Source organism: Cupressus sempervirens, chromosome 5, assembly GCF_028749045.1.
Source record: "Cupressus sempervirens isolate cs-2001-9-10 chromosome 5, ASM2874904v1, whole genome shotgun sequence".
Lineage (NCBI taxonomy): Eukaryota > Viridiplantae > Streptophyta > Pinopsida > Cupressales > Cupressaceae > Cupressus > Cupressus sempervirens.
The window spans coordinates 535,681,611-535,696,340 of NC_143122.1; positions in this window are offsets into that span (position 1 = coordinate 535,681,611).

Here is a 14,730-nt window from a genome sequence, read left to right on the forward strand (position 1 = left end):
ATTGAGATACAAATAAAAAAGTTTGTAAGAGGTCAAGGTTTAGCTAAACTCGTGGCTCAACCTAATTTGGATGCTAACCAAATCAATATGGTAATAGATGACCTTAGATCTGATTCATGTGATATGAGCCATTGTGAGTGGTATACCAATGTTATTTACTATCTGTGACACATAGAGGTTCCATCTCACTTAACTAAAGATGAGAAAAGGAGCACAAAATTGCAAGCCATCAGGTACATAATTGTCAAAGGCAGTTTGTAGTAGATAAATTTTGAAGGGATATTACTTAAATGTGTTGATCAAGAAAGATCCCAAGAAATTTTGAATGAGATGAATACTAGAGTGTGTGGGGGACATTATATGTCTAAGACTACTACACAGAAGGTAATGAGAACTAGATTATGGTGGCCATCCCTCTTTAAAAATGCTCAAATTTTGGTTAGGAAATGTGACTCTTGTCAAAGGTTTGCTGGAAAACTAAAATTTTCAAGTAATACTCCTTTAAAGCCAGTTGAGGTGCAAGCACCATTTTAGTAGTGGAGTATGGATTTCATACGTGAAATTTCTCCCAAATCTAGTACTGGCTATTCATGGATTTTAGTGCTACTGACTACTTTACAAAATGGGTAGAAGTTATCCCTACAAGAAATGCAACAAGTAAATTTGTCAATATTTTCTTGCTAAGTAATGTTATTTCCAGATTTGGTTGCCCTCAAAAAATTGTGATAGATAATTCCATGTGCATCAGGTCTGAGAAATTTATAAAATTCTATGACAAGTATGGAATTACAAGATCAACATCTTCCCCATATCATCCATAAGGGAATGGATAGGATGCATCCATAAATAAGAGCTTGTTAAAGGTCATTAAGAGGACCTTGGATGATAACAAGAACGTGTGGGACTCTAAGCTGCAATTTGTAATATGGGCTAACAGAATGACTGTGAAGAAAGCCATTGGAGTAGCTCTTTTTTATTTGGTGTATGGAATTTAGGCAAGGATGCCTCAGAATAACTTAATGGGACTCTACAATCATATCCAGTTATATGATGAGGATATTACAGATGATATGCAAGAAAGGCTTGATGAGCTTGTAGGGTTAACAGAAACAAGTAAGGAGGCATCAGTCAAAAACAAAAAGTTGTAGTTACAAATCAAGACATGGTATGACAGAAGGACAATAAGAAAAAAATTTCAAGATGAAGATTTAGTCCTTATGTGGAATGCTAGAATTCAAGATAAAGGAAAACATGGTAAGTTTGACCCTATCTGGCTATGTCTCTATTAAATTTAAAATGCATGGGGAGAAAACTCCTATATCCTTAAAGATTTATTAGACAATTTTCTTGAACTGCCAGTTCATGGATAGTTCTTGAAGAGATACTTTTTTTGAAAGTATTTATTTCTCCATGAATAGTAGAGTTAGGGTTTCTTGTTCCCTTGTACATTTTGTATACTTTGTAAACTCATGTAAATATCCCTATCTAGTGGTTTTCCTTATTCTTGTGTTTTGTTCCTATACTCTCTGAAGAAGTTTTCATTTTAAAGTCATGTATGTGGTCTGTGAACCTAGAGATTTTGAATTCTTGCATAGACTCAGGTAGTATATCATCCACAGATAGAGCCAATATTGGTTTGATTTTTCACATGATGAAATTTCCCTAGCCTAGGTACAAAATTACATTGAATCCATCGTTGGTGAATAGGGTTTCTTGTTTAGTCTTCTAGATTTTTGCCTTTGAAAAATCTTGTTAAACCCTAAGTCTTGGGTGCAAAATCTTTTAAAAATTTGGTGAATGTTTAGTTTTCATTTTTATTTTTTTTGCGCCCTCAAGTGGTTCTATTCTCTTATGTTCCTCACCGTCCAATTCTAATGAGATCTATGTTTCTTGCTATCTCACTATAGAAAGTTGCGCACTTCTTATGTATAGCGAGGTAGCAAATGCCATGAAACTAAAGGACAGTGTCATAAAATGGAGATGTGGTAGTTAGAAAATATGTTGTGGCTGAGGTTTTAGTCACATGTATTTTGTCAGAGTTTTCAGAGCAGGAAAAGGAACCCAGTAAAAGGCAGGCAGAAGATATCACCAAAATATTGATTTTTTCAATTATTCACTACTTTGCTATCAGAAAAGCTAAGCATCGTGCCATTAGCGACATAGTGAAGTGTCGAGAAATGTATTACACGATGGTCTCCAAACTTCCTGCTGACCATACAATTTTCCAAGTGGCATGGTGAGTAATAATTGTTATTGTTAGAAGCATTTAATAAGGACGATGGTGACTTGACTTGCTTTTATTCTTCTAATGTCAAGTTTTTTGTTAAGATACTGGAGCTCGCTACCTTGCTATTAGAAAATTTAGGCATCTTGTCGTTAGTGACATAGTGAGTTTCCATGAAATGAACATATGGTGGGACCTAAGAAACATGGAAAGATGACTAGGATTAAAATATGGTTTTATTATGCTAGTTGTGTAGGATTTATGATGTCACTAGTATCCTAGACCCATGCCCCATTCATAAAATGTATGAGGGATTCTGATCATCAGATCAAGTTGAGATCAATGATTCTCACTATCTCGCTATAGAAAGATGTGTGTTGTTCACTCTATGTGACATAACGAATATAGGACCCACCACATCTTAAGAAGTTTGTGCAGTTTCTTTACCCTTGGATTGATCTTAGATCAACCACCATTGCTATCTCTCTATGAAGAGTTGCTCAAAGGATATGTACAGTGATATAGTGATAAAGGGCCCACCACTATTCTTCTAAGCAATGCAATAATGTGTCATCCACAAGATCAAAGATCAAATCAATGGTTGTCGCTACTTTGCTATGGCAAGGTGCTTTTTCTTTATGTATAGTGAGCTAGTGACTTGTCAACACATGTCCTCAATTACCAGTGGGTCCAGACATAAATGCCATCAAGGAAGGAGCTATATATGTGGTCATTTCTCATTGGATTGACTAGCCAACTTGTCAACTGGAATGCTAGTCATCTTTTTCTGCATCTCTTGATCGTAGGATTTTTAAAGATCAATGGCACAGATTTAAACATACAAAGGTGGTGTCACTCTATGTATTAATGAGACATGAAAGCTTCATGTGCAAGAAAAAATAGAGTATAACATAGAAGATTCTATCAATTCCACCTTACATGAACAAATATTTCGAGCCTTTCCTGAGCAGAAGTAATTACTAAGAAGATCGTGCTGAATTTGGCAAATTGGTGAAGCAGCTTGTTTGCAAACAAATTGCAGAAATACAAAGAGGAATGAGAATAGAGTTCAAGTAATTACACTATAATATCTGTAAATGTTTTTCTGTCAAGCATAATCAAAGATGCCTCCAAAGAAGAAATTTTCAAGTCAAGAAAATTATTTGGATAGAAATGTACATGATGACTTGCTTGAGTTGCTTCTTGAGTCTACTATTGAGACAATACAAGTTAAGAAGTTGACCTCATTAAACCCTAGGTTGAGGATAGCACATAGATTGTTTGATAGGGGTAATTGGGTCCAAAATGCACATACCTTGCAAACTAGTTTAAATTTGTTCAAGAAATGGTTTGCAAAGAGGAAATTGTTTGCCCCACATGCCAATATATGGAATTTTGACCTAGGAAAGCTAGTGGTCCCCATTGTTTTTATGGATTATGATCTCCTTGAGGCCATGGTAAAAAACTATGATCAAGCCACTAGGGTAGTAAGAAGAATAGATGGTGAAATTCTAATCACCATCAACCCAGAGGAAATTAGAGAAGTTTTTTGTTTGGGGCTTCTCACTAAGTAACATGTGCCCATTAATTTGAAAGATTTAGAAAAAGAATATATATCTAAGAAGGATATAGTTAGACAAGGTGCAATGAAGGCCCATATTAGAAAAATTGGAACCCTACCAGCAATAACATCATCCTCTAAAGAACCTTTCAATAAAGCATACTTCAATGCGAGGGTAGTAGAGATATATAGGACCCTATGCAGAGTTTTTGGAGAGGATGAAGAAGATTTTATGCCTATTATTTTCATGTATATGATTACTCAAATCTCCTCTTTCGGTGTGGAAATAATTTTTGATTTTGCTTCTTACTTAGCTGATGAGATTCAAAGTGGATTGGTTGGGATTGCTAAGGGCAAGGTGGAGAAGGATTGGGGCCATTATTCTCTATTGATGCTGTCAGAAAAATCATTGTTAGGCATGCATATACCTAACATCATAAACATTTCCATTTAAGGAATACTAAACTGTTTGGAACATAAAATTTAATCATCGGGGTATCAAAATCAACACCCTTATCATCAGGTGAAAATGCCTCATATCATCGTTAGTGAAATTTTAATGTTTAAATAGTTGAGATAATGTAGTTTGTTCTCAAATAATTGAATATTTAAAACATGAATGTATTAGGATATCAGTTCTTATCAGGACATCTAAACCATAAAACATTACTTCATATCCGTTCAAATCTCCTACAATAGATTTAATAGAGAAATTCATATTTAATAAGTACGTGTGAGGAGGGACCTTACAAATGCACATTTTTATGTTTAAGGGGGTGACATATTTTGGTAAAGTAATGTTTTTCAATAGAGAACAAGAAGGGGAGGCACTGCCAGTTCAATTATGGAGTGCAGATATAATTGGGGAAGCACAAAATGCTAGTTTTATTAAATTTGACAGGTACTTTACCTCCAAGCTAAGATGCCTCGTATTAAGTGATAATCCTAGGATCCATAAGGCACTAATGCACCTTGTTAGGCCTATGAATAAACCCCATAATTTAAAAGTTTCACATAATTAAGGAGACATCATCCCATATTTAGTTTCAAGTGTTATCAGAATTTATGGATTCAAAGGAACACCCCATGTACTACCTTACAAGGTTCCCTTAAAGGTAGGAGTAGCTGAATTCTTGTGATAGTTGGGAGGAGTAGAAGAACCTTTTTTGCACAATAGGGGGATGGGATCAATTTTTCCCACTTGCACAGTAGACCACTAGTTTGTAATAACAAAGGAAGGGTGGGTTTTCCTTTACAAATTTTTGGATCACTATAAGATGGTTGTCTCTCACCCTCATTTCTGTGATACAAAGGGTTTCTATCATTTGGCTCTTAGGCATAGGATCAAGCTCGGTCCAGTTGAACATGAATTTTATTTCCCTGAATATGTAATAAGTAATGAGTACTCTCTGCAAGAGCAAGAGACAAAGAAAGAAAAATGGAGAGTCTACACAAAAGTTTTGAATTTTATTAATTTTTTTGATGAGGGTTATAGCCCTCTAAGTAATGTTGTAACTATTGCAGATAAAATTAATAATCTTATGAATACATTCCCTGAAATAATGGAGGCAATGAATGAGAAGAAGCAATATTTCATTAATTCTTTTCTAGATAAGGCCAGGGAAATAATGAGGAGATTGGGTTTCATTCCCAATATTGTGGCAGGTCCATTAATTGTTTAAAGGAGGCTAGAATATACTATCATTTAGAATCAATAGCCCATTATGGATAAAGAAAAGTAGATAGTTGAATTTACTAGTGTTGTTCTTGAAGAAAGGCCTCCTGAACCTTCTCCTAAGAGAAGAAAGATAATAAAGGAAAAAGAACCTCAGGTTCTAGAGTACTCACCTTCCCAAGCCCCCATGAGAATTGAGTAGGAGTAGCTCACTGATGAGCAAATTGAGAAAATTGGATCAAAAAGGGGGAGTTTTTGTTACCCAAGTAGAGATTGATGAAGGGAACCCCCAGGAGCCTCCTATGCCAAGTTTTGAGTTGACTATAGTAGATTATAGGCGAAGGGAATTGGATCCTATTTTGGAACAAGTCAGTCACTAGTTTTTGTCTGATGATAGTTTTTTAAAGTCTAGGGCTTTCCACTAATTTGTTTGGAGGGCAAACATGAATAACTTTGAAGAAAGGTGTAAGAGTCTGAAAAAAAAGCCTCTAGAAATGGATGAAACCTCCATTCAAAATCAAATAAAGGAACAGATGATTCAATATTTCCAAAGTATAACCCATGAAGAGGGGAGGTAGATGGTAAAAGATGCAAATATTTTATTATTGCCCAATTGGGACATTGCTAATGCATTAATTTTCAATTCTGTATCAAATAATTTGGGATTGCAAGATCCAAATAAAAAGGAGTTCTTGGGAACTATATTTAGTAATGACCAAGCTGCTCTTGTCATGTGGTCATTGAGAAGAGGATCCAGTGCTATTTCATCATAGCCTGATGATTTAGGACTGACAGGGAATATCATTGTAAGGAGAGTTGTTGACACCTCATATGTACAAGTAGCCCATATGAATGTGGATTATTCTCAATTTGCCTTGGCTACTGCAGAAAGGGAGGAAAAAGAAATGATTGAGTTGTAGAGCAAGTATGAGGCACTTGTGGATGCCTACAATAAAGAGGTAAAGAGGAGAATTGAACTTGAAAAAAAAAATTTGGGAGATCCACAAGGCCAAGAATAACATACCCTTCCCCCCAGTTGAACCTTTCAAGTTTACCCCCTTCATAGAAGTACCACATACACCCCAAAGGTTAGAATACTACATAGAAAAAGACTCTGAAGAAGAAAAAAGCAAGTTTTGGCATTACATGTGGAGTTGGAGGTGAAATATGAAGATAAATTAAGAAAGGCTCTCACATATTTGGGGGACAAATTTGAATGGCCACTAGTCTATGACCAATTGGCTAGGGTGGTAAACATCTAGAATGAATTGAAAGAAAATAATGAGGCTTTAAAGCTTATTGTGAACAAATGGGGAAAGAAACAAAGGAGGAGAGAGGTGACCTTTTTGTGTTACTCTATTATAAGGTCATCACATGATCAAATTGAGAGAACCTATGACATGGTTGTTGATCTCCCAGAGTTTGATGAAAAGATAATTCATTTACAAAGAATATTTATTGGCTACTTAGATAAATATAGGAGCCAAAGGTTTAGCTTATTCCCTAATGCCCTAGATAGAAAAAAAAAAATTGAAAAGTAAAGATTAATGGACCAAGCAGTTAGGTGATTTATTTTGTCTCAGAATGAATAAAGTTATCAATGAAAAAAGGGCATACATGGTGGGCTACAACTACTAAAGAAATGGTAAAGGTTGAACTATTCTTTGATTCTTTGAAACAAGAATTTGTTAAGATTGATAATAAGGTAGAGTTTGTTATCAAGAAGCAACAGGATGTTCTGTAATTTGATTGGCCAAATGACACATTTTTTGACAAGTGGATGGCAGAAATAGCTCTTGATGAATAGTTTGAGGAAGTTGAAACTAACAGTGATGAGGTGTAGGGTGATGTGATCCAAATCATTGACACTATCACTACACAAGGCCAATAGGAAGAAGAAGACAAGAATGATCAGTCAATTTCAGTTGCAGGCCCAGACCCATAGGATGCTGACACAACCAAAGAAGAGGGAAAGGTAGAATTTACTCCCATAGCATAAGATGAAGATGGTTAAAACCCACGGGTGGAGATTAACTTGCAATCATCAAAAAAAACTTCATCATTGGCTAGCTTGGTAGTTACATACACAGAGGAATCAGAATAGCAGCCAAATCAACAACATCAGAGGATATAACAGAAGGGAACCTAGCAAAAGGAATGTTTGATCTAGAAATCTTTTTATTACTCAAATTTTTGTCATTTTGTGATAGGTGTATGTAAATATATCTTGTAAAAGACACGTGACATTTCTCTTAGCCTAAAGCTTGTTGCATCTCACATTATATAAGTGAGATTTTAGGGCTAGAGAAGGGTCCAATTTCTAATGCATTTTAGTATTACACTTAGGATTTTTTCAGTCTAGTCTTTGAGCAAAACTTTATGATGTATTTTCTCTACACATTTTCTAAGAATATGTCAACATGGATTGATCTTTGTGTCTTTTCTTGAGATCATTCTAAGTTTACAACATTTGTATACAATTTTCAAAGAAAATTAATACAAGTTATGAACTTTCCCCATGTTTTTTTTTATTGAATCTTGTCTCCTTAGCTGTTACCTAGCTATTTTGAGATTGTGTGAGTAAAGATTACTCATTTGAATGCAATTCATTTAGGTTGTATGTCAATTCATTATTGTTGTTAATTCAATGAATTAAGTAAATGCTTTTGATGAATTTGATGGGGTTGACATGGTAATAGAAAGGATGTCTATAAGAATGAAATTCAATAAGAATTGCTGATAATTCTTTTTTTAAAGCAATAGGTTAGATCCATAAATTGAAGTAGACTCTAAATCCCAATGGAATAGGCACTGATAAAATTTTACTTAGTATGCAAAATAGATACATTGTGAAGTAGCATCAATTCTAAAATCACAATCATCTTTAAATTACATTTCTTTATGATCTTAAATGATGGCAAGCACTTGTTTTCATGGAATGTTTAGCCTTAGTTAGCCACTATTGCTGTGAACACTTGCAAATCTATAGAAGAAATTTGGCCAAGTCTTTTATATGGGATGTGTTTATTCAAAATGCTAGAACCATGCATGTATTTGAGAATTTGACATGAAAATAAGAATGAAAATAAAATAATTCTCATACAATATCTTCCAATCTTGAATCATCCCTGGATATACCCACCCTAGTTTTGTAGAGCCTAAAGAGTAGAAAACTAGCCTTGGTTTTGTTGACATTGGGTCTGAATGGTTTACACATGTAATTGCTAATAGGAATTGGCTAATCCTTAGGTTATGTGAGTACTATCAATTTGGTATTGAACCTTTGTTGTTTAGTTGTTTTAAATCTCCAACAACACCTATGTAAACTTATCCCCTCATCATCACACAAACTCTTGTGCTCAATGGAGGATAATCCACTTTTGGTGGACATGTGTTGAGTTGCAATCCTTATCCCTTTGCTAACTCGTAATCATTCTAGTTGAATTTATATATAGGAACTTCTAGTGTGGTTTTATCTCATATGTAATTATTTGATATCCATTATCATCTTGATCATTATTGAGATTCTCACTTGATCATCATTAGTCTCACTTGTGCTAGTGCTTGAGCTTCTTGATCTTGGTGTCATATTGCCCTAAGGAAAATTATTACATGGTATCAGAACCACAAGAGCTTCATTGCATAGCCATTGGAGAGAATTTTTTTTTTTTTGCAGGTCAAGATTGGAGCTTGATGGTGCAAATTAGATGTTAGCATCACATTCAAAAGGTCAAAAAACCCCCCAAATCGATTTTTGTTTCATCAAAATCAGACATCTGAGGTGAAATCTCGAGTCATTTATTTTTGAAGGTGCATCAATAGTGATTCAGGAAAAATAATTACAAAGGTGATTTTCAAACAGTGATATCTCCCTCATATGGACTCTGTTTTTCAAGCATTTTTTTTTGTTTTGGGGTAGAATTTCATGATCTACATATTGGTGCAGGTTGTTTGAGATCATTGTTCCTAAATTTTTCGAAAAATTGCCAATCCTAATTTTCATAAATTTAGAGGCTTCGTTCAAGCTCATATGGACACATATTCAGGTGTTATTTTTTTTAAGTGCGTGATTTTTGGTCTACTTTCCAGATCTAGTATTAGTTTGGAATAATTCTGATTAGACATAGTACTTTCATAATTTGGTCATTTTTTGCCTATTTTGGTACTTGCAATTAAATCCTTGAGAGATCTTGTGTGTTATATTGTTGAGTTTGATATAGTTTCATATGTGTTGTAAAATTAGAAGTCCAGTTAAGCCCTAAATTGGAAAGTGGCTATAATAATTAGACTAATTATAAAGTGCCTAAAGCATTCATTTGGTGGGGGAGGGAGTGTTCTTTGATTGAGTGAAAAGGGGGGCGATGTCTCTTAGTGTTGTGTTCCTTTCTTCTTGTGATTATCTTTCTTCCCTTGCAATATGGGAAACATTAAGGTTCCAAAATTAAGACCACATAATTATGCCACATGGTTAGTTAAAAAATGGTGTGAGTTAATGTATGAAAAAGTTTCTCAATATGTAGATGGATCTCTTCCTAAACCCACAAGTGATAAAGTAACTCAAAGTGATATTTGTACTTGGGAATTGGTAGAAAGAAAAGCCCTAGGAATCCTTACGATAGGGTTTGATTAAAAGATCATTTATCAGATCATAAAATATGATACATCCAAGCAAACTCGAGATGCCCTTAAAAAGCTATGTGGGAAAGTGACTGAGGAGGATGTCTACAAGACTAGAGATGAATTTATCTCCCTAGATCCTAAGAAATTTGATTCCATCCAGGATTTTATCATTAAGGTGAATGAGTTGAGAAAAAAACTTAATGATGGTGGTAGTCCCATTAAGGATGACAGGTTGATTTATGTAATTCAAAATAAGCTTCCATCATACTACTCCACATTTGTCTCTACTTTCAGCACCTCAAAGGAAACCTTAGGGACTTCTTATTAGAAACTCACTTTTGATGAATATGCCTAGTTGTTAGAGAATTAACAAGCTAAGTAGATAACAATGAGGATTTGCATCGGTGGCTAATAATGAGAGCTCCAAAAATCCAACTAGTGAAAGTTCAAACAAAGGCAAGGGTAAAAAGAAGAAGAGGAAAGATCACAAACAAGGGGACATAAAAAAATCACCACCTAAATCAAATCAACAACAACGCAAGTCTTCTCCTAATACCAAAAAAAAGGGGAGCAATAATCAGGAAAAGAAGTGTGCCTATTGTAAAAGAATTGGGCATGATGAACATGAGTGTTATCACAAGCAGATTGATGAATTGAAAAACATCATGAAGAAACACAATATTCCATTTCCTAATGCTTATGAGGAAAAGGGGTCTTCATCTTCAAATTCTAAGAGCAAAGGGCAAGCTTTACTCACACGCACTATCAGTCAGGGGGAATGGATTATTGACTCATGTGCTACACATCACATGGGGCCTTTAAAGAGAGATTTTTCTTAAATGACACCTTCAAAGGAACCTCACATATTTGTAGGGGATGATACTAAAGTAGAAGTTGAAGGAAAATGTGAAGTTGAGATAGAAAGTGGAGCATTCAAGGATTTTCTCTATGTTCCTAATATTACCTCCAACCTTCTTTCAATCTACCAAATCACTCACTATGGAGGTGGAAAAAAGGTTGAATTTCTTCTAGATTTAGTTGTTGTGAAAAGCATCAAAGATGATTCTATGGTTGCAATAGGTGAAGCTAAACATGATTCAAGGCTTTACACTTTCTCTTCTTTTGTGCCTAAATCTAATGCACAAGCCTTGTCAATTCATTCAAATACAGAAAGAAAAATGTGGCATGAGAGGTTTGGATATCTCAACTACAAGTATCTTCAATAGCTTAGCAACAAGAACATGGTTCATGGTCTACCTCAAGTCTAGTTCTCAGATGGTGTTTGTTTAGGTTGCACACTTGGGAAGAATCCAAAAGAAAAGATTGACAAGGGGAAGTCTTGGAGAGCACAAGCGTTCTTAACCTAGTTCACAGTGATGTGGCGGGCCCATTTCTAGTGCCATCATTCAGAAAGTCTCACTATGCACTCACCTTCATTGATGACTATTCTCAATATACTTGGGTATTCTCCATGGCTCATAAGAGTGAAGTGTTTGAATTATTTCTCACCTTGAAGGATCAAGTAGAAAAGTAGTCAGAGAAAGCCATCAAGGTTCTTCGAACAGATAATGGAAGGGAGTATGTGAACTCAAGACTTATAGATTTTGTACTCAAGAGGGAATTGACCTTCAACATTTAGTACCATAAACTCCATATAAAAATGGTGTTGTAGAGAGGAAGAACATAACCCTCAATGAGATAACCACTTACATTCTATTACATAAGTCTCTTGATCAAGTTTTTGGGCTAAAGCAATGAAATTGTGAAAACTACATACGAGTCCTCATAAAGCTTTGGATGGTTTAAGTCCTTTTGAAGCTTGGAATGGAAGGAAACCTATTGTAAAGAATTTTAGAGTATTTTAAAGTCCATCATGGGCATGAATACCTCTATAGAAATGTAAGGCATTGGAACCTCAAAGTAAACGTTGTATCTTTGTTAGTTATGCAAACTCTCATAAAGCCTACAAATTGATATATCTAGAGACACATGAAATTTTCTATGAGAGGAGTGTACACTTTGAAGAAAGTTTTCCAAGCTTTAATTCTTCTTCCACCTTCATTGAAGAGAGTTACAGTGATGAAAGTGACTTGGAAGATTTCTATCCATGACCCAAAGAACAGTAGCAAACAAATGAGGTTGAGGAAATCCCTTCTAGTTCTACATCTTCTTCCACTAGACCAAATGGGCTCAGTAGAAATTGGATGTGGCAAGACCATTGGTAGGGAATCCTTTGGATACTAGGAGGAAAAGGTCACAAAAAAACTCACTCCCTCATGCTTATATTGTAGTTGCTTCCAATCCTCAATCATTCAAAGAAGCTTCAGGAATTCTAAAATGGGATAAAGAAATGGAGGAAGAATATTGTCAGTTTAAATAATTAATTATTATTACACTTTACTTAAGTTTATTTAGGTTAAGTTCATTATCATATAGACACCTAGGAGTATGCACAGTTATATGAGTTGTCTTGTTGACAACATAGGAGTTTGCATATTCATCTGAGTCATCATGTAGACAACATAGTTGTTCATAACCCAATTGAGCACATGGTGTCTACAACATCTCTTTATGAGATACACCTATGTAATCTTATCCTCTCATCAATGCACAAAATCCTATGCTTAATGGAGGATAATCCACTCTTTATGGACATGTGCTTAGTTGTGAGGCTTATCACTTTGCTGACACCTAGTCATTCTAGATGCCTTTATATATAGGCACTTCTAGTGTGTATACATTTGATATTCATTCTCATTATTGTTATTATGATCATACATTATTGGTCCATATTGTGCTAAGTGCTTGAACTTCTTGATCTTGGCATCATTTTTCCCTAAGGAAAATTCTTACATGGTATCAAAGCTAAGGGAGCTTCATTTCATAGCCATTGGAGACCATTTTTGCTTCACCTCTCGGAGAACCACAATTTAGATCTAAAGTATCTACAGTTATTGGAAGCATTTAGAGCCAAAGTGGACCTCACCATTGTGTTCGAAGTGTTGATTCTATGAATTTTGACTATAAATTTTCCTAACCTAGGCCATAGTCAAATTTGAGGCAATTTTTTTTGCAAGCTAGAACCCAAAGGCCTAATTTTTGAAATTGGTATGATCTCTTTAGATCTGTAAAATTAATTTTCAGATCTACAGTTTTTTTTTCGGAAATTTTTTTGGCCTTTAGGCCAATAGAAGAGCAATTTTTTATTGCAAGAAAATTGGGCAATCAAATCCCAGCAGCCACAACCAGCTTATTCCACAAAATATTCCAATGCAACTAGCAATTAACATAACCACAAGCCAAACTGCATTCATAACAGTCTATAGATGAAACTAGAATATTCCTCACCAATTGGGTCAGTGGATCACATCACAGTAGCTTCTAAGTCATTTCAACTACCTATGGCTTCACAATTTTAAATCACATAAAACTTTGCATTGTGGTGTATGTGGGATTAAATTCCCACACCACCACCCAACAGCTCCTCCATGTTGGCCACCACTACTAGTGGCTACTCCTCCTCTATTAGCTTATGCTCCTGCTAGTGATCACAATAACTCTAGTTGACTACTCTCTCACACCATGTCATTTTCCATGTGGCCTACAAGCCTCTACTACTACCATCAAAAAATTTCTCCATCATCAGTTGGCCATCCTTTGGCATTGCCACATTAGTACCCCTATACATGGACTGACATGACAACTTACCCATCAAACACATAGACACGTCAAAGCCCCCAACTACATTAACCTTCCCATTAGTAGCCAATGCATCTATACATGTGTTTAGCCATGTCAATTGCCATGAAGAGCCAAGTCACTTGTATGGATCTACCATGTCAATAGTACGGATTGCCATGTAAGCTAGCCAAGCTTTTTTTGTTGATGTCATCATTTTACGTGCTTAAAATTGACAGTCATTTGACCATCACCAATAGGTCAAATTGCATTGTTTTTATAATGATTTGGATGTCAAATGTAAACTAGTAGTTTCCTAAGCATACCCCTCACCATATGCAATTTTGATTTGATAGTCTGACTTTGGGAGGCCATATCTCAATCATCTAGACTCCAAATTAGGTGTAATTTTTATTTATTTGGGCTAGAATTTCCAAAATTTTCATTGGTGCTATTATTTTCTAGTTTTGGTGCGCGAATTTGTTAGAAAAATTAGTTTTTGGGGACTATACCTATCCAATCCTGTATTTTGCAACTTCAAACAGGCTCATCTGGACACATATTCAGGTTTCATTTTTTTTTAAGTGAATAATTTTTTGTCTACTTTCTAGATCTATAATCAGATTATAGGCTTGTGTGGACAAAAATACCACTTTCAAAAATAGGTCCTTTTTTGCATTATATTGCTTTGATCAAACTTCAAATTTTTTGTATATCTCAGCTATGTTGATAAGTACCAAATTTGAACTCCAAGAGGAGGTTGTAACCAAAAAAATTACAAGTCCAATTTTGTCCATTTTGACAAGTGGCCTATTTTAATCACACTAAGTATAAAGTTCCTAAAGCATTCATTGGCAGGGGGGGTGGTTCTTTGATTGAGTGAAAGTGGGGGGTGGGGGTGTCATGTTCTTTCACCTCCTTGATATTGTGCTCTTTCTTTTGCATTGTGTTCTTTTTCTAAGTTAACACTAC